Below are 19646 nucleotides of genomic sequence, written 5' to 3'. Positions count from 1 at the left end.
TTCTTTCTCAATTGTGTTTTCGAGAAAGCATGTTGCAGTGATTGGAGGTGCTACCTCAGACCTAGGTTCAAATCAAGTCTTAAAACCAATGTCCCCCAGGTAAGTTACTTAAATGCCTGTGAAGCATGAACAAAGTGTGAACCTACCTCATAGGTTGTTTTCAGGATTAAATGAGATTTCAAAAGTGAATTGATTAACAAAGTGCTCAGAAAACATTATATATCACAGAACTATCTACTATATCAACTTTTTAAATGATATTCTTAATTGCTTTCTTACCTGGCCAAAATATAAATTAATTTAATAAAATGTTGATACGTGATAGTGAAAGGAATACAATTTAGGGTTTAACTTTGTAAATTGGATTTAGGATGTAAACCGTATATATTGAATAGATCTCTTGCTAACTGTGAGATGAGCAATGAAGTCTTCTGGGGATGAAGCAGGCTTGGAGGTCAAATGCACCTCAAAGCTGTTTTTTCTCTGGCAACTGTTTTTCTGAGAGCAGACACCCTCCAAAAACACACTTGGGAGTCCTCAGAATTGCTGAACACTGTAAGTGAATTTCAACTTTACTCTTTAAGTGCACCCAGGAAAGACCTCTGCGTTTTTTTTTTAAACACAAAAAATTTCAAGTGATTCCTCGAGTTTCTTTTCTAAAGATGCCACTCAGGAAATGTGATCTCGATAAGTCTAATGGCTTCTATCACTTGGTGTAAATTTTGAGCTGTCCTTGCAGATACTAAATGCAAAAAATCACAAAGCATTGACAATTATGAAGAAAGCCTCCAGTAACTCTTACTGCACTCTAACTAAACTCCAATGTGACTTTTTATTTCCACATTTAGATATTTCATGATGCTAATATCCCATGATTTTCTCCAAATTACAAAGTGTTGATGAACCTGGACTAGAAAGCACCTAAGAAATTCTAGGGCCTGGAATAACTTGAATAACTGCTTTCCTTGAATAACTTTGTAACATCATCAGTCAGAGGCAAATATTGTGTGCGAGTGCAGGGTGGATTTCTCCTCCCAAGACTATGGTCCCAGGTTTAAAGGCTACACTTACACTTATTCTCTCTCTCTCTGACTACTATCCTATCTCTGTAGATCTGTACACACAGTCTATTCAAGCAGATGTATGCTCTACTTCACAGTAGGAGATTTAATCTATTGGATGTTTCATAAGAATATATACTGCATATATGCCATGGAATACTATGCAGCCATATAAAAGGATGAGTTCATGCCCTTTGCAGGGACATGGATGAAGCTGGAAACCATCATTCTCAGCAACCTAACACAGGAAGAGAAAAACCAAACACTGCATGTTCTCACTCATAAGTGGGAGTTGAAGAATGAGAACACATGGACACAGGGAGGGGAGCATCACACACCAGGACCTGTTGGGGGGTTGGGGGTTAGGGGAGGGATAGCATTAGGAGAAATACCTAATGTAGATGATGGGTTGATGGGTGCAGAAAACCAACATGGCACGTGTATACCTATGTAACAGACCTGTACATTCTGTACCATGTATCCCGGAACTTCAAGAATTGAAAAAAAAAAAAAAAAGAATACATTCAAGGCCTCATATTATTTGAGTTTATTACATCAATTACATACAGTTAGTACCATATCCTAAAACAAATATTCACTGTTTATAAAGATGGACATTGTTTAAAATATTTAAAGATGGATGGTGAGGGCTGACACATTCTTTCTCTCTCACTTCTCTGAATTCTGATCTTTTGGCTTCTTTTCTGTGTTGCTGGACAGCTCTCATCCTCCCCAACTGATTAAGCAGACGTCTCTCCTTTGGGGCCTGGATTAGATTTCCTTGCCTGGACTCCAAATCCACCACTAGCCTTTGTTACTGGCTTTAGCTTTGTAAGTCCTTGCTTCACAGCTAACTGAGCAGACTATTTGAGCTTGAACTTGACTCTGAGAAAACCTGCCACTACTATGGCATTTAAGCCACTTAACATTAGAATGATCGTCATTTTTAATCCATAATAAAGTGAAGACACTGGTTACCAGCCTTATTATTTAACTTTGTTGTGGATGTGATGGTCAATAGAGTAAAACTGAAAAACTGAAATAAGGAGGTGAGTCATTTGGAAAAAAGACTCACGATTATAAAGATTGTTGAAAAAACCTTTTGGAATTAATTAGAAAATTCAGTAAAATACTAGCTTAAAATTTTAAAAAGGAAAGCTTCCTCATGGATATATATAAAAATTCATAATTTTCTTACATACTAAAAATAATTGGTCAGAATATTAAGAAAATTATTCCATTCAGAAAAGCAACTTGATACAGAAAATACTTAGGAAATAAATATATTATGAATTGGGAAGTTTCTGTATGAAGAAAATGACATGTATTGACTGAAATACATAAAAGCAGATGTGAATAAATGTAAATGGACTATCACATTCCTTCAGTATTATAAAGATTTCCATTGGTCTCTAGATTAATTTAAATATTAAAGCAGTTCAAATCCAAAGCCCAGTAAATTTTAAAGTTGTTTTTGGACACAGTGACACTAAAGCTCATCTGGAAGAATGAACATAGGAAAACAAATCACAGGAAAAATAAAGAATTATGGAAAGACGAACATATTCTAAAGTACCAATATACAGAACAATATGAAATGACCCCAGAATCAATAGATAACAATGGGAGAGGAGAAAAAACTCCAGAAAAGATACACATGTTTACAAGACTTTAGGATTTCATCAGAAAGCAGTATGGATTCGATACCTAGAATTAGTAAAAACAGGCTCACCACATAAGGGATGACATAGCATTTGATTTCTTCACAATGACAAAAAGTAAATTCCAGATGGATTAGAAATGTAAATGTGAAACATACAACAAAAAAGCACTAGGGGGATGTACAAATGGATATTTATATATTACTGGGAAGATCTAAGGTTGATACAAAAGCCAGGAGCCACAATGAAAAGGACTGACACACACATATTATAAGCAAACTTAAGTTGCGAGGAAAGAACTCAACAAAATATTGGCTATGAATATGATAGACAAGAAGTTTAGATACTTAGCATTGCTAAAGTCTTCCTTGAATTTAACCAATCTATTGGATGTAAAGTGATATCTCTTTTTAGTTTTAATTTGTGTTTTCCTAATTACTAGTGAGGTTGAGTCTTTGAATACATTCTTTACCAAAGAGGTAAATAATCAACATGAATAAAATTAAAGTACTTTACTGAACAATATAAACACAAACATTAAGAAGTATAAGGAAATGCTCTGTTCATGAATGAAAAGAGTGGATATTGAAAAGGCTATAAATTCTCCAAAATTTATTTATACTTTTAACACAATTTCAATCAAAATTCAAGGGATTTTCTGGAACATGACAAAATGATTCCAACTTTCATCTGGAATCTTAAGCAAGCAATAAAAAGTAAGACTATTTCAATAAGGAGGACTACAAGGGAGAAATTATTTTATCTCATTTATAAATGCTACATAAAGCCTCAATAGTTAAAATGTTGCGGTACTGATGTAGTAGTCAAGATGGCTTAGCGGAACAGAGTGGATAACCAGGAAATAAAGCCCAGTGTATTTAGGGGCTAACGTGTGATACAAAGAATTGCAAGCCAATGTTAAAGGCCTGAATCATACCTAAAGGTCTTAGGGAAGTTGACTATAGATCATGTACATTCCAAGAATTTAAGAAGTAAATAAACCAAATAAGGGCAAAAATAAGTTAAAGGAATATCTATGAGATTTCAAGAATGAATGCGGAGTCCTGAACACAAACAAGAATGGAAGCAATTTAACTTCAAAAGTAATAATTGTATGCAGATATATGATACTGTTCAGCTTCAGTAGTGATACTGATTTTAAAAGTTTAAATATAATTCTAATATATCCGCATAGGGAAGCATAATATCCATACTAAAGTTAGGATACATCTTCAGATGGTTCGGGTATTCACTTCCTTTTCTTTCTCCTCCTCCACCCAGTCAATACAATAAGGATAGAGTGTGACAGTTGGTAGTTTTATAGAGATAATTTAAATAAAGATATAAGACTGTCTGGGTGTGGTGGCTCACACCAGTACTTTGGGAGGCCAAAATGTGCAGATCACTTGAGGTCAGGAGTTTGAGACCAGCCTTGTCAACCTGGAGAAACCCTGTCTCTACTAAAAATACCAACAATTAGCCAGGTATGGTGGTACACGCCTGTAATCCCAGCTACTCAGGAGCCTGAGGCTCGGGGACCATTTAAACCTGGCAGGTGGAGGCTGCAGTGAACCTAGATCTTGCCACTACACTCCAGCCTGGATGACAGAGGAAGACTCTGTCTAAAAATAAATAAAAATAAAATAAATAAGAAATAAATATCTAAGACTGATAACAAATACTCTTCAAATTCCAGTCTTAGTTTTGAAAAGAAATAATCAGTCATCTCCTTTGAGCATAAATATCTACCTTTTAAGTGAACAATTACTAATCTAATTATCTCTTCATTTGGAGAGGACAAGATCTAACATATTTATTTGTATGTGGCAAAGCTAAAGTCACACATTGTTCAACATCTCAAAGAGAATTTTGGATGACCCTATAGAAATTTTGAAAACACACACCCCAAAAGGTAGATATGTAACTTAACTATTTGAAAATCATTAAAACATCTAAGAATGTGAATATAAGAGGCCTACAAATACTACCCGCAAAGCTTTCATTGTATAAGGCCTGGACAGTTGCTTGTTTGGCAAATGTTTCCTGTGGGCCTTGTCTGCTCAAGGTGCTGGGGCTTAGAGGAGGTGTGATGGGCCATGGTCCCTGATGGAAGGAGTCAAGGAACCTGTGGAGTCAGGAATTAAGTAAAGAAACCAACAAGGGAGCAAATATGACCCTTGCAATAATGAAAACTGGAGGCGGCTTTACAAAAAGAGGACCTCGCAATTTTCCAGTCATTATTTTGTATTCTTCTGCTTAAAGAAGATCCGCTAAACTGGACAAGTTTTAGGTCCATCAGCACCTGGGTTCTTCTGGGTGACAAGAACCAAAAAGAAGTCAGAGAAGGAAGAAAGGATGAAGAGTGTGTGATGGTGTTGCCAGGGAGTGGGTCAGGGAACACTTGAGCAAAGACTCGGTGACATGGAGTGACAGAGGCCCCAAAGAGAGGGGGACCTGGAAGACCTGTGTGCTAGTGCTGAGTGAAAGAGAGGCAGTGGGGCCGGGGGAGGCGAGATGAGGCTGCAGGGCCCTGGGCTTACTCTGAGGAAGACTGGAATATGAATTGCCCTAACTCATTGTTTTAAACACCATGTGCCACGTGAGGACAGACTGACCACCAGCTAGGGCCACTCCCGTTGTCCAGGTGAGAGAACCACAGCAGCTTTTGACTGATTGATGGGAGTACAAGCACTAAAAAATGGCCAAATTCTAGGTTGTTTTATAGGTAGGGTGGTAAATATCAAGTCTGACCAAAAGAAAGGAATCACGCGTGACTACGATTTGGGGCCCTGGGCTTTTAATAAACGAGTGTGTTGATAATCATCACAGCAGTAGTTTTTGGTTGACTGACAGATGGCAAAGCAGTTTGGAAAGACACAGCCCCTCATTTAAATTTCTATGTTAGTGGCATGACAAAAGCACACATTTTAAAAATTGCTATTCTTTTGTTCATGCAAAATGGAAAATAACATCTTTCTAAAATATAAAATTATGCTAAGTATACATGCAGAAATAATAGAGAAATTGTTTTGTGTCTTAGCCTATGGTTATAACAAATGAGAAGTAAAGTAAAAGTAATATATTCCACCAAAAGAAGTTATGATAGAAATGTCGAGAAAATTTTCTTATGTATTTATTTTAATTTTAAATTAAAAATATCCTGACTTTAAAAAATTTAGATCACCTCAAGACTTTCATTAAGCCAGTAAAAATTGTACAGAATATAATTTGCTTTATTATATGTATTACATGATGGAAAGTATTTGTTGTTATGCATGTATTTTTTTTTCTTTCTATTTTTAGGTGACAAAGTCTCCCATATGTTTTGAAGATATATTTTTGTAGTAGTAAAAGCCAATGCTTAACCACACTAAACTGTGGTTGAGAAAATAATTCCAGTTTTGTTCAGTTCAGTTGATATTTATTAAGATCGGTCCACATTCCCTGGGGTAGTCATGGTTTAGTGAAGGGGATACGCACAGGAACAAATACAGTGTATAAAGCCCACAGGAAAGTCACAAAACCAGCCTCCTTAGGAAATGGGGTAGGGTAGTTGTTTCTGGAAGAAATATCAGCTGAACTGATTTCTTGGGAGTTGAAAAACTGGTGACCTGTACAATGTAGTAGATGATTAAACTCTCAAATGCTTGGAGTGTAGTAGGTCCACGCTTTTTAAAGTCGAGGGCACATATGGTAGGGTTCAGGGAAAGGACGGGTATCAGTATGCCAGACAATGATACCTCTTTTTGGCCCTTAAATTCACCCAAAGACTGGGGGGCACTATTTTTCATACTAATAAAGACTTGGAGACTTTACGAAGTAGAATACAAGATGTATGGGAATTTTAAAGCCAAAGCACAGAATGTAAGCACGCGGCACATTTCTAGAGAGCTGCTCTGGTCAACAGGCCCTGATTCCTGGCCACATGGCTGAGGCCTGGCTCCACAGAGAGACCAGCAGTGGAAGGTTGGAGAGCGGGAGCCGGTCTCAGTAAGGGCCCCGGCCTGCACAGAGCCCTTCCCAGAGGTAAGAGACAGGGAGTGTGGGGGATGCTGGGAAGAGACCAGACAGGAGCTGGCATTGAAAACCACACAAAGGAGGAAATAACCACATAAATGAGGTGATAGAACCCACACATGGTTTCTAGGCAGGAATGACAAGGGAAGTTGTGGCCACGAAGACATGAGAACAAATTTGAGAGCTGGTTCAAAAGAAGGAATTATCCATCATGTAAAAGTGTATCTTAGCTATTCAATGGTTTGACCATTTTCCTGACACCTAGAAATCTGTAGTATAACACACATGGGGGGTTCTACATCTCTCAACTGTTTTTGTTTCAATCAACTTAAATGTTTTTACTCCAGTAACTCTGTGTTCTGAGCTCCAGCAAGGTAACTGGTGGAGCCATCTTGTGTTTCTGCGTTTAGCTCTGCCTCCACAATCAGAGGGTGGAGGCTGCTGGGATCCCAGAGGCTGAGCAAAAGGGAAAAGCGTAAGTTCCAGCACTCAGAGCTCCCCGGAGCTCCACCAGGAGTCTGCTGGATTTAACCACTATGACTCGCTCTTTTGAGACTCCACAAACTGAGCCATGTCAACCTTATTTTCTCACATTTCTATTGAACACAAAGAAAAGTGTTACCAGGCAAATCTGTCTGCAACAAGGCAAACTGAAATATGATTTACTGAATGGTGCTGCTCAGCTGATTAAATATTATTCACTCTTCATTTTATCCTTCAGTCCAAGCAGAACATTGATATGACACTTGGATCTTGGTATAAGAAAATACACATTTGGTGTATCTGTGACCTTTGAAATTTATAAAATTATGTACCAAAAAATCCCATCAAGTGCAAAGCAGTGCATCCCACACTGATGTGTCATCCTAATGGAGAAGGAGACCTTCTCCTAGGCATTCCATGGAAGGTCGCTGCAGAAATTCTGAAGGCATCATAACTCTCCTAGCAGTTTGGGGGCTAGTACTGCTATATTACACGCATGCCAATAGTTTTACACACACACATATATGTAGTATAGTGTCATACATATATAACAATGTATAACATATGCCTATAAGTAAATGTATACATTTAAAAGAGAAAATCGTTCAGAAAGGTCTTCTCCTCCTTCCCTCACCAAAATGGGATTCATTCAGTTCTTTATACTATTTTATTCCAATTTAAAGCTTGTAGCATTAATTTTTTTTTTCTTGTAACCCACCACTTGTGGATTCAGAGGACCTGCCTGTAGGTACTCTCCTTTCCAATAATTCAAGTAGCTACAGACATTGAGAAGGCTGTTTTTTCTTTAATAATTTCCGTTCAAAGATTTTCAGCTCTGGAGTGTACCAGATTCAATGGCTATAACCTCAATAATAAATAGTAAATTGCTCTGATTTTAATTGATTTTCAGAGGTTAGTTCTTAGGAGTAAACTCTTTAAAAATCTTTAATGCATGAAATCTCAGGTTTACAAAAATCAGGTTTCTTTCTTTTCTGTTTTATTTACTGATTTTCTAATTTTGCATTTAAAAGAATACAGGCTATATAAATACCTTGGTTCGTATTTTTAATTCTTTAAAAATTTTCAGATGAATTATTTGTTTTATGGCACACAATTTTTCTCCAGACTGGAAGGCAGGCAATGATTATACTATCAGTTTTCAATAGGCTGGTAGATGCTGAGGACTAATAATGGATCAGGGCCTTAGGGAAGGAATTTTTGTCTTTTATTTCTAAATTCTGCACACACAGTAGTCAAAGTCGTCTTTTCAAAAAACATACGTAACCAAATCAGATCATGTTGATCGCTGCTCAAAATCCTTTAATGGTTCCCACCACATTCAGAAGATCGTTAATCTTGGCCTTCAGTCCTGCCTGACCTGCCTGTGTCTTCTCTCTGTTTCCATCTCTCATCATTGTTTCTTACTCACTTCAGCTTCCATTGCCCTGGGCTTCTGGAAATTTCTGAGCAGGTTGTTCTCCCAGAGTCTGCAGAGTGGCTTCTCTTCCATCATGCAGGTGTCCCCTAAACATGATTAGCCATCAAAAATGATGGTATGACCACCCCTTCCCCTTCATCCTCAATCTTCCCCTTCTCTAGGTTCTGTCTTAGCTCCATTTACCACCTGATAGATTTCACGTACTTATTGGTTCATTTTCTGCTTCCATCCTCACACAGAGAGATGCCAGTGCTGCAACAGCAGAGATCTTGCCCGACTTGCTCAACGCCGTGTCTGCAGGGCTGAGAGGAGTGCCTGGCACCCAGCAGGCATTCCATATATCCATGTTATCTTTTGACTGAACGCAGTTTTGACTATTGACTTTGAACTTCTGCAATATGTCTGATTGGAACGTCTGCCCGTCAGGAGAAATATATATCAAGCAGATTCACACTTGGGAACAAGGACTTCCAGTGCCTAAGAAGATATCTCAGAAGCTCAGAATATTATACAACCATGAATACCATGACACTGGTCCAGCAAACATCTAAAACGTTTTTTTAAAATAGCTTTATCTTTTTATTTCATGAGTGAGAGTAATTTTCCCACAAGTACATGACAGCACTATGTATAAAATGCCTCTGCACTATGTACACCTGCATCTTGTTTGTAGGAGCCAGTGCTGAATATATCAGCTAATTATAGATATGCAGATGCCTTGTTTTCTTTAATGCAAAAATATGTAAAAGCATGTGAAATAGTGTAGCACTCGGGTCCATGGTTGAATATCCAATTTCCATTAGATGAACTTGGGTTAAATGGTAAAGAGACAGATAAAGTCAGAACAATAAGGAAGATTATTCATAATTCAAAATCTTCACATTCTGCTGTCACTCTTCAGGATTTAAGACACTAAAATGGGAAAAAAATCTAAATTGCAAAACAAATTATCATCCATTGATTCATTTCTTTGGATGTTCATCACAGAGAAATTAAATCTAGAGCCTGGAAGACTACCAAAAGGGGGAAAATGTTACCTTCGGGAACTCTGAGAGATAATATGAAAAACTGTTAGGTATTTATTAATACAGATACGTTTACAGGGGTGAGAGAAATGGTGATTTTGAATGACAAATTAAGGAAACTGTGATTTACATTGAAATTTTCAAAAGGGGATTTTCATAACGAGAGTTGGGACTCATTCAACGTATAATCGATACATTTGCTTTCAAGACCATGTGGTCATAAAGATGGAATGGATCGATGTGACTAGCCAACCAACTAGTCAAAGGAATAATGCTCTGTTAAGTGGCAAAAAATCCTGAACCTTATCTGAAGGAAGATAGCTCCACAGAGCAGGATGTAATGTGGCATCCTACAGGCAGATGTGCAGCTGCGCAGGGTTCCTCTAAGAGCTGAGAGAGCATTTTCCTCACTCTAATACATGGTGGTAGGCAGAACGATGCCCCCGACTGCCACCCTATAAGATGTCAATGTCTCAATGCCTGAAACCTGTGAATATGTCATGTTACATGGAAAAGAGGAATTAAGGATGAAGATGGAATGAAGGCTGCTAATTAGCTGATCTTAAAGAGTCTAACATTAACTATAGGGGTGAGCTCCATGGAATCACAAAGTTCCTTCAAAAGCTGAAGAGAGGGGCAGGAGAATCCGAACAGAAGGACAACAGTGTGAGAGAGACTCAACCAGCAATTGCTGGCTTTGAAGAGTGAAGGAGCCATCGACCAAGGAATGCAGGAAGCCTCTAGAAGCTGGAAAATGAGAGAAAACAGATTTCACCCTAGAGCCTCCAGAAAGGAATACAAACCTGCCAACACCTGCATGTTGGCCCAGTGAGACCAATTTTGCACTTCTGAGCCCCAGAGCTACCAGATAGTAAGTGTATGTCGTATGAAGTCACTAAGGGTGTGGTAATTTGTTACAGCAGCAATACAGTGCTCAAACATAGGTGGAAAATCTGCTGCCAAGTTATGTGCTCATAAAGAACGCTTCAAGCTTTGCTGGAAAAGAAGTGGTTGCTTTGATCAGCACACCTGCAAACAGCAGAGGGTTGCTGTGCCCACTCATTCCCAGAGTCCAAGCTGCTCCCTCCAAGGTCGTAACCAATACATCATCCTCCTCCTATAACCACCAGGGCTCATTCTTTGGCTGCTAGAGGAGGTGCCTGCTGAAGGAGGTGGATCTCTATTGCCTGGCCAAATATAAGTCTGATAGGACCAAGGCAATCTCAGTGTGTGCTGTGCACATATTGCACTTCTGTGTATCAAGAAGTACCAAGTGTGAAGTACTCTTTGTCCATTTTCTTGACTCAATGGCCAACTCATTGGCCATTGTCCACAAGTCACTGTTAAATGACTCTCTTTTCAGATAACTTCAATGAGGGAAGACAGAAAAGTCTTCCGAAGGTGGCAGATTGCACAATGGATGGCTAATCCTGTCTATACAAGTAAGAAATGGTTCATTGTAACTAGTATCTTTTCAGATGAGTCATTCAAGAGAATACAACCTGGTCAACTGGGAAGATGTGCTCTGGTATTTTGGTTTTGGTTTTTGTCCTGTTAACATTAACTTTCCCACAAACTAGGGGGGAAGGAGGTAGCTTTTCAAAAGTGTTCTCCATCATCTTGTGTCTGCAACTCCTGTTATTAATATTTATCATTGGTATTGCTCTGATAGAGTCATAAGCAGTGCCTATGATTTCACTGTGGAAAAGAATGAAGTATCAGAAAGCATGCAGAGAAGCCTGAATTCTGAGGCTTCCTGCTCATGCATTTAGTGGACATCTCTGGCATAATACAGGTCATTCTTAAGGAATTCCTTACATTTAATTAGACAGTTTTGGGGGCAGACCCTTTTTATGTCTGTATTTGAAATTTTCCAGGGTCTAACAGGAATTTCAGGCCAAAAATGTCCTCTAGGGATGCAAGCATTCTCTACCAGTGCTCAAGAGCAAGCCACTAATCACTTTTCAAAAGGTAAATATTTAATGGTGGACTCTGGTGGTCAGCATGCTCAAAAGCTTAAGGTTGTCTTTCTGCTGCCCCTACTAGCTTTTGCCATGAACTCCAATCTCTTTGGGTATTTGTTGCTATTTGAGTAAAGCAGCTTGTGGATTTTAGGCACCCCAAGGTTGTGGCTCGTATTCTTATCCACTAAAGACCTTGAGAGCTTCTTGTTATTTGGGATTCCCTTGAAAAATAAATCCCTCCCTCCCTCCCTCCCTCCTTCCCGTCCTTTCTCCCATCCGTCCTCTCTCCCTCCCTCCCTCCCTTCCTTCCTTCTTTCTTTCTTCCCTTCCTCCTCCCTTCTTCCTCCTTCTTCCCTCCCTTCTTCCTCCTTCCTTCCTTTTCCTCTTCACGGGTCTTTTTTCTTTTTTCCCTTTCTTTTTTCTAATGGGACTTAACAATATCCCCAAATATAAGATAGGATTTCTCCAGTATCCAAGGAGTTGTACCATGTGTTACTCATTTCAGGGTAGCATCAGTGAAACATTTTTTCATCACTTGACAAATATCCCTGATTCTTCAAATTTTCCCTGTTGGGTCATCCTCGTAATTCTCCAGAATTGACAAGCCAGCCTCATCTTGCCATAGGAGTCATGCTGGTGCCAATTCTGACAGCCTTCTTATTTGTAAGCCTGATAATCATTATACCAGTAAAATTGCATATCAAAGTATCTTTTATCATTAGTAAGTCTGGATCTCTACATAAAAGTTTTGGGACATGGGTAAGGGAATAAGCATATCTTTGTGTGGAAACTGTTGAAGTAGATTGCGTGTGGTCTCTCAAATAAATGCAAATTGAGATTGGCTTTTTCTCAGAAACTAGGATTGAAAAAAAAAAAAAGGATTTTTTCAGATGGATGACAGTATTGTAAGCCCCTGGTGCCTATCAAGCTTCCTTTTTAGCTTGAACTATATTGAATACTGTCAAAGCTACAGAAAGCACCACTTTATTTAGACCTTAATAATCTATAAAGTCAACCAAGAAAAGCTGACTGCTTTGGTCAAGTAAGCCATCTGTATAGAGAGGTGTTGCGAGCCAGGAGACCAGCCTCTGTGACATTCTTAGTTAATACAGATGTCGCCAGTCCCTTCCCAGGAAATCCATCTTGTTTTTGTTTGGGGATTGCTGGGTCTTTCTGGCAGAGAGGTACTCAGTCAATGTGCACAATTACAACAGGTATACCCACCATTTTCACCACACCTGTCCCCTCACGTGGAAGCTCACCCTAGCCTGCACATAAGGTGTGGCTGGGCCAGTTGGATATGAAATGAGACCTTTCCTTTTGAACAGCCACCTTTCCCTAATCTCTCTGAGCAGCCTCCACTTCTTTAGTAGGATGGCCAGGTATAATTACACTGATTAAGCTCAGTGTAAAATGTGGCTTCCCAACCAATGGCCATAAAACTAGCTTCAACATGTGGTCCCAGATCTCTTGGTAGAAGTGGTGAAAGAGTAGACCAGCCCTCCCCATGCAGTGGGGTCACCTAGCTGGTCCTCCTCACCCGCTTCCACTACTAATCCTCCCACCATCACAAGAATGGAATCAAAATCTTTCTTCACGAACACCATGTTTCATCCCTTCCTGAACCTCCATCAGGGAATTTTTCAAATCAGCTAACTTAAGCATAAGTACTCTAAATTTCCTATTAAGCATAAGTACTCTAAATTTCCTAGAATCTTATAGCAGAGAGAAAAACATCAATTTTTCTTTTTTCTTCCAAGGTATTTAGGTTTTACTTATTGGTGGACAAGGACTTCTATGATAGGCTGAGTAATTCTCCTCCCTGAAGATGTCCAGGTCTTAATCCCTGTGAATATATGACCTTACATAGCAAAAGGGACTTTGTTGCTGTGATTAAGAAACTTGAGATGGGACAATTGTTCTGGATTATCTGGATGGTCCCAATGTCATCACAAGAGTGTTTATAAGAAGAAAGCAGGGAGAGGGGATGTGATGTTAGAGCCAGAGGTCAGAATGATGAAATCTGAAGTTGAAGGAAGGGGCCAGAAGTCAAGGAATGCAGCCAGCCTTCAGAAGCCAAAAAAGTCAAAGGATCAGAATCTCCCCTCAGGACACCTTGACTTTGGCCCAGGAAAAGAACTTTGGAAACTATTCAGCTCTGAAATTTTAGATCTCTGTTGACAGAGTTCTTTCTTCTGTGGTCTAATTTTAGTATCTCTTAGGATAGGGTAGAGTTATTCCAGCCTGTGAATAGGGGGCCTAGTTCTCACTCCACCTCCCCAGCTCCACTCACCAGTAATCGTCAAACAGCTCCATCTTGAAAGGGGAGCTCTGTAAGACAATCGAAGGGAAGTGTTCAGCTCAACTGTCCATGTCACCCTTTTATCATCTGTACACGATATTATTATTAATGTCTTCACAACAGGAAAGAAAAACAGAAGAGGGACACACAGGAAGGAAACATTTAATTCCTGGTATGCTTCTCCATCACCTGTGAAGACGGTAAAAACCCATTAAAAAACCCATCAAAATTGAGAGTGTGTTTGCATTACATAGAAAAGAATAAGGAACAGCCGGGAGGTTGTGTCTTATTCTCCAGTGGACGCGAAAGAGGGAAACTGGCTTAAAAGCCCCATAGGTGGTGGCAACAGAAAGAACAGTAGTTAGGTTAAGTAGAATTAAATGAAGGGAGTGCCAGGCAGTTGGTGAAGTCTGAGAAGTTCCCTTGGGATTTAAGGGAAATGCAGACAGGAGCTTCTACTCCTGACATCTCCGTCATTCAGTTCATACTTGGAGTCCCAAAGCTCACCCAGCCCTCCTAACAATGGCAATGTCACTGTGTCTGTGCTCCTTTTCATTTGTCTCCATTTTTCCAGGACCCCTGCTCCAGACAACAGATTTGATAACCTGGGGTCAGTAGCAAGGATAGTCCCCACTTCCATTCCAAAGCTTGAAAGGAAACTGTGCAGCGAACATACCCTTCTACGCAAGGGTATGTTGTGCTGGGATGAGTCCCGAGCATCCTACTGGAATGCTCTTTGACCGTCTCCATAAATACTTAGAGATTGGATATGCCAGTATTATTCACCCACTGCTAGAGTTCAGAGACGTTTTGGCTTAACAAAGCTTGTGTGGGCCTAATCTCCTAATATATCACAGTGTTTCCAGGGAACATACATTTCAATTGCAAGATTCTTTTAAACAATCTTTGGAAGTTGAAGAGAGCCTGTATAGATCCACAGGAAACACAGAAATCATCCCATAAGTACAATTAAATACAAATAACAAAAGAGTTAATGCCAACTCAGTGTTCTACTTGTCATGCAAGAGGCAAATTAATTAAGAAGGATTGTAAGTACAGAAGAGCAATGTGAATTTTGAAGAGCTCTTAGCAAAGCAGGTTTTTTTCCCCTTACATTTGGAGTGTGGTTAGAAAGTGCACTAGGGCTAACAAACTAGAATAGTCATATAATGAGCACCTATAGCTTTCCTTGAAACATTTAAAAAACATTTGTAATGCTGAAGTGCATCTAATAAGAAGACACAGATCTTCCAATCAGCATCTGATATGAAATGACTGAAATGTGGTCAAGCCAGAAATTTGCATACATTTAAAGTCAGTCAACTGGGGCACCTGTTCAAGGCAGGGAGGCTCTTCCCCTCCATTGTGTTAACTATTTCCAAGATGGCACATGTAGGTGCCCAGAGAGCAAGCTTATTATGCATTTGTAGTTCCACCACATTGAGGAGGTCTAAATCTTTAGATTTAGAATGAACTGAACAATAACCTTGGAAGATAAGGTTGGAAGAGTGGTCAGAGGCTCAAAAGGAGTAAGTCTAAGATCATTTACATAGGGTGGATTAATGAAACAGAGATTGCAAAAATATAGGAAAGCTCGTAACTGCAATGAAATCTTAGGAGATGATGGTTCCTTATAATCTATGCATGGACATCACATGATACGAAGCCTTCTTGTATTGACTCTCTCGGTATTTTGACAAAATGTTCTCTCCAGTTCTGTGAGCCAGAAAAACCTGGAGAACGTCTGGAGGGGAAAAATCAAGAAAATGACAGATAAACAAGATGCCTCTTCCTTGGTTCAATGATTTAGAGATTTTCACTTGGAAACAAGGCCTGAGGGTGCTGAGTTGGTAGCAATAAGAAGCTGAGTGTCACCAGGAGGAGAAAGGCCAGAGTTTTGCTGCCACTTCCCCTACAGACTAAAGCAAAAGAAATGACCAGAATGCCAGATGAAGAAGTTTATGGTGGATATAAAGTTGAACTATGTCCCTGAAAAAGCAACTAGTTCTTCAGGCACAGGTCTTCTTCTCTAAATGATGACATATCAGAAATGCTTCAAAACAGCAAAGCACAGTGAGAAATCCCTCAGACAGTACTGATTCCTTCACCTGTGATGCAAATGTGAATGGACTGACATTCACGCAGGTCATCTGTTTCTTCTGCTCATTATTGCAAAGACTACAAACCGGGTGGAGAGGCGGGTGGAAGATAAAAAGAAGACCCATTAAAATAGAAGGGAAGCGTGGCCCAAAGAAGAAATGGAGTTAAAATAACCCAAAGTGAAATTTAGCAAACCCAGAAAGGAAACTTCAAAGAGGTCTGAAAAATACCTGCTGCATCATTGTTCGCAAGTCATGACCCACTTTCAGAGACTGCTCTCTGACTCATGTCTGTTTTGCAAAGAGAACTTAGTGTACCTGGTGGATTTAATCAGGAGTCTCGCCTTGCTGCAGGGTAGCTACATTTCATCACGATATTGGTCTGATTCCTTAACTTCATTCACTTTGGGCTATTAAAATGGTCTCCTTCTGGTTATAAAGAAAAAGCCTGTGGGGCGTGGTGGTTCACAGCTGTACTCTCAGCATTTTGGGAGGCAAAGGCTGGAGGATCACTTGAGTCTAGGAGTTCAAGATCATCCTGGGCAACATAGGGAGACCCTGTCTCTACAAAAAATAAAAAAAAAAAAATTAGCATGGCATGGTGGCCATTGTCTGGAGTCCCAGCTACTTGGGTGGCCAAAGCAGGAGGATTTCTTGAGTTCAGGAGGTCAAGGCTGCAGTGAACTCTGATCACACCACTGCACTCCAGCCTGGGAGATAGTGAGACCCTGTCTCAAAAACATTAAAAGGAATAAGCCTGTCCATTTTACCACTTCCATCCTTTCCCCTCCCCATCTCCAGCATCCCACCTCCTGAAGCACGCTGGATGTGAGCTCCAGCCCCCTGGTATGCCCTCCCCACCCATCTCCTTCCACCCTGTTCTTTCTCCTTTCTCACTGGAGGTGGGAGGGAGAAGGAAGAGGTGTTTCCTTACATAAAGGCAGGCCATGAGGCTACCAGGCCACTGCCTATGTCTGTGGGCCATCTCTGCCAAGGTGACTCCTGGGCTCCAGCAGGGGCCAGTTAGGTGGCTGGAGTTCTCTGCCGCCCCAAATCTTTGCACTTTTGGCTCTGCATCTTTGATGTCTACACCTTGCTTCGCCCCTTCTGCCATACTCCTGCAGGAACACATCTAAATCGCTCCATTGCTAGTCTCTTCTCTCCCCTGCGACCCTGCCCTTATCCATCTTCCTTGAAGAAACCTTTAAGCATAGAGGAACACAGTCCTTGCTCAAAGTCTGGCTGAATCCCTGTGTGATCTCCCCACTGTACTCCAGCAGCCCAAGGCAAGTCACCAGCTCAGAAGCTGAGTTGACAGCCAGTTGGGGAAGAAGATGCCAGTTTTCCTTTCTTGCTGCCTCCTGCAAACTTTAAGGGCTATTCCCATCCTTAGGCTCCATCTTCCCCAAGTGTAGTTTCCTTTCCTCTCCTAGCTCTCCCGTTAAACTTCTAAATGGAAAAGATCACCAAACCAGTGAGGTCTCTACTACCCCTAGAGAGATTAGCTCTTCTATCAAGAACTGGGCCCTTCAACTTGGTCCTGGGGGAGCCATATCTGCTGAGGTCTCTGCTTAGTGACCTCTAGAGTCAGGAGAGGTGCTCATTTGGCACCTCACACAGAACGGTCACGCTGACATCTGATGCTTCCCTGACATTTGGGAGGAGAAGGCCTTTGTTGGAGGAGCCCTAAAGTCTCTTTAGCCTGCAGGGAAAATCTCCAAGGCCAGGACAAGTCTCTTGATGGCTACAGGATGCTAGAACCAGCTTAGGTTTAGGAGGAAAAGGAGGAGAAAGGAGAGTTAAAAGGAGCAGGCAGTGGAGACAGGAGGGTAGAGAGGTATACAATGTGCAAAAAAGAGATGCATATGGCAGGGAGCAGCAGTGGGCCACCTGGCCTGGGATCACCTGGCCTGGGATCACCTGGCCTGGGATCACCTGGCCTGGGATCACCTGCGTCTCATCTGTCCCATCTGTTGCTAAGTAAAAACACGACCGAATCACCATGATTTGGTGTCTTGGGGGGCCTTCTTACTAGGCTTTTCCCCCTGTATTCTGAGTCTATGATTCTGCCTCACCCTCCAAGTTGATCTATACCTCCATGCAGTGGTATTTGTCCTCTTTAGTTGTAATTCTGTCCCAGGCTGTTAGCAATATTGCCTTCTTATTATCTCCTCCACTGAGGATGACTCATGGTCCTTTCCGCTCAAAGCACTGGCTCAATAATTCCTGAGTGTGCCTCGTCCATCATCCTTCATGTGTGAAGGACCAAGCCTTCATGAAAATGGAAAAAATATATTGGCCTCTGGCTGCAGTAGTGCTCACTGTGGATCACATATCACATCTCTCTTGTGTTCATAAAGGTTGTAGATCTTGAGAAGCTTTAACTTCTCCACAGAGCTAACCGCTCCACCGAGGCCTGGTACACTGACCCTCAGCACATTCCTCGCTCTCTTCTTCCTCCTTCCCTGGCTGTATTTAAACATGACAAGAGTCCATATCTTTTTGAAATAGGAATTATACGTCTGTTTGTTAAAGTCACTGCCTTCCTTCTTTTCCTTTGTGCTGACCTAACTTCTCACATGTCACCCAGCTGCTTCTTGCAGGCTGTGTGCATAGCCGCTAGCATCCTGGTGGCCAACCTCACAGGAGAGCTTCATCTTGCCTCGTGGCTCCTGGACTATTCCACAGTGTTGTTCTGGAAGGTTCTTAGTCAAATACCCCTCCACTTTCTCCCACTTACTAACGTTCTCTTATTTCTGAGTCTTTCTGGTTTACTTCCTAATTACAGATTACATGTCCTATCATAAATCACTCACATCTCCTTCAGATCCAATAAGCCACTTTGTTTTTATGACACTTTCTTTGTGTCATTTTTGGATGATTACAAGTGGCTACTGTAGGTTACTGGGCAGCCCTTTTTGGCTTCTTTTACATCTTCCTGGGAAATCCCGCTGTGAAGTGTGATATATGATATGCTGTCTCTGTGGTTCAGAGCTCTAAACTGGAGTCAGTCATTGTGAGAAGGACAGCCTGTGTTTCTTGCTAACTGGCAAAACAAACAAACAAACAAAAAACAACTAAAAAAACCAGGAAAAACCAGGAACTTGTCTGGAACCTTTGAAGTGGGTCAAACTGCAGTGACCATCACATTCTGGAAAACAGTTGAATTTCTCCAGCACTGCAACTCTTGAACAGTGACCACCAGTAAACTATGGACGCATGTTCTAAGTCAGCCACCTCTACCAATAATAATTCTCCAAAACAATTTGTGTAATCACTCTGAGCTTCCTTTTAGTTTTCTCTTAAAATCCCCTACTCCCCTCTGTCTCTTCAGAAGCCAAATTGTCTCCTGAATTACAATTTCTAAGATTAAGACCCCAATAAACGCCTTGTCTTCTTGCATTGCAGTTTGGTCTCTCACCTCTTCTTGGCTGACACTACCCAGTGAATTTACCCATTTCCCTTCTTCTTTAGAGCTTCTCTTCCTCTCCTTTTATACCACCAGCTACCCCTCCTTTGACCATTTCATAGATTCCACAATCTGGTGAAGCACCGTTTCTTAAGATGCATTACTTTCCAAACCACCCTGCCAAAAA

The 19646-nt window shown here is 40.6% G+C and overlaps 2 protein-coding genes across 6 annotated transcripts in view; both read right to left on the bottom strand.

The window, feature by feature from the left end:
• The window catches only part of CTNND2 (catenin delta 2), a 935738-nt gene that overhangs the window by 238977 nt on the left and 677115 nt on the right, over positions 1-19646 (bottom strand). The gene's annotated exons all lie outside the window — the stretch shown is intronic.
• Positions 1-19646, bottom strand: part of DAP (death associated protein) — an 840643-nt gene that overhangs the window by 535213 nt on the left and 285784 nt on the right. Inside the window, exon 1 of one of the 2 annotated variants that reach the window (XM_050794087.1) lies at positions 5603-5606. The exons of the other annotated variant lie outside the window; for it this stretch is intronic. The gene's annotated coding sequence lies outside the window, so the exon portion shown is untranslated. Of the gene's footprint in view, positions 1-5602; positions 5607-19646 lie in introns of those variants that run through there. 2 annotated transcript variants of the gene reach the window in all.

This window comes from Macaca thibetana, chromosome 6, assembly GCF_024542745.1.
Source record: "Macaca thibetana thibetana isolate TM-01 chromosome 6, ASM2454274v1, whole genome shotgun sequence".
NCBI lineage: Eukaryota > Metazoa > Chordata > Mammalia > Primates > Cercopithecidae > Macaca > Macaca thibetana.
The sequence above is the reverse complement of the archived record's forward strand: the minus strand, read 5'-3'. Positions and strand labels throughout refer to the sequence as shown.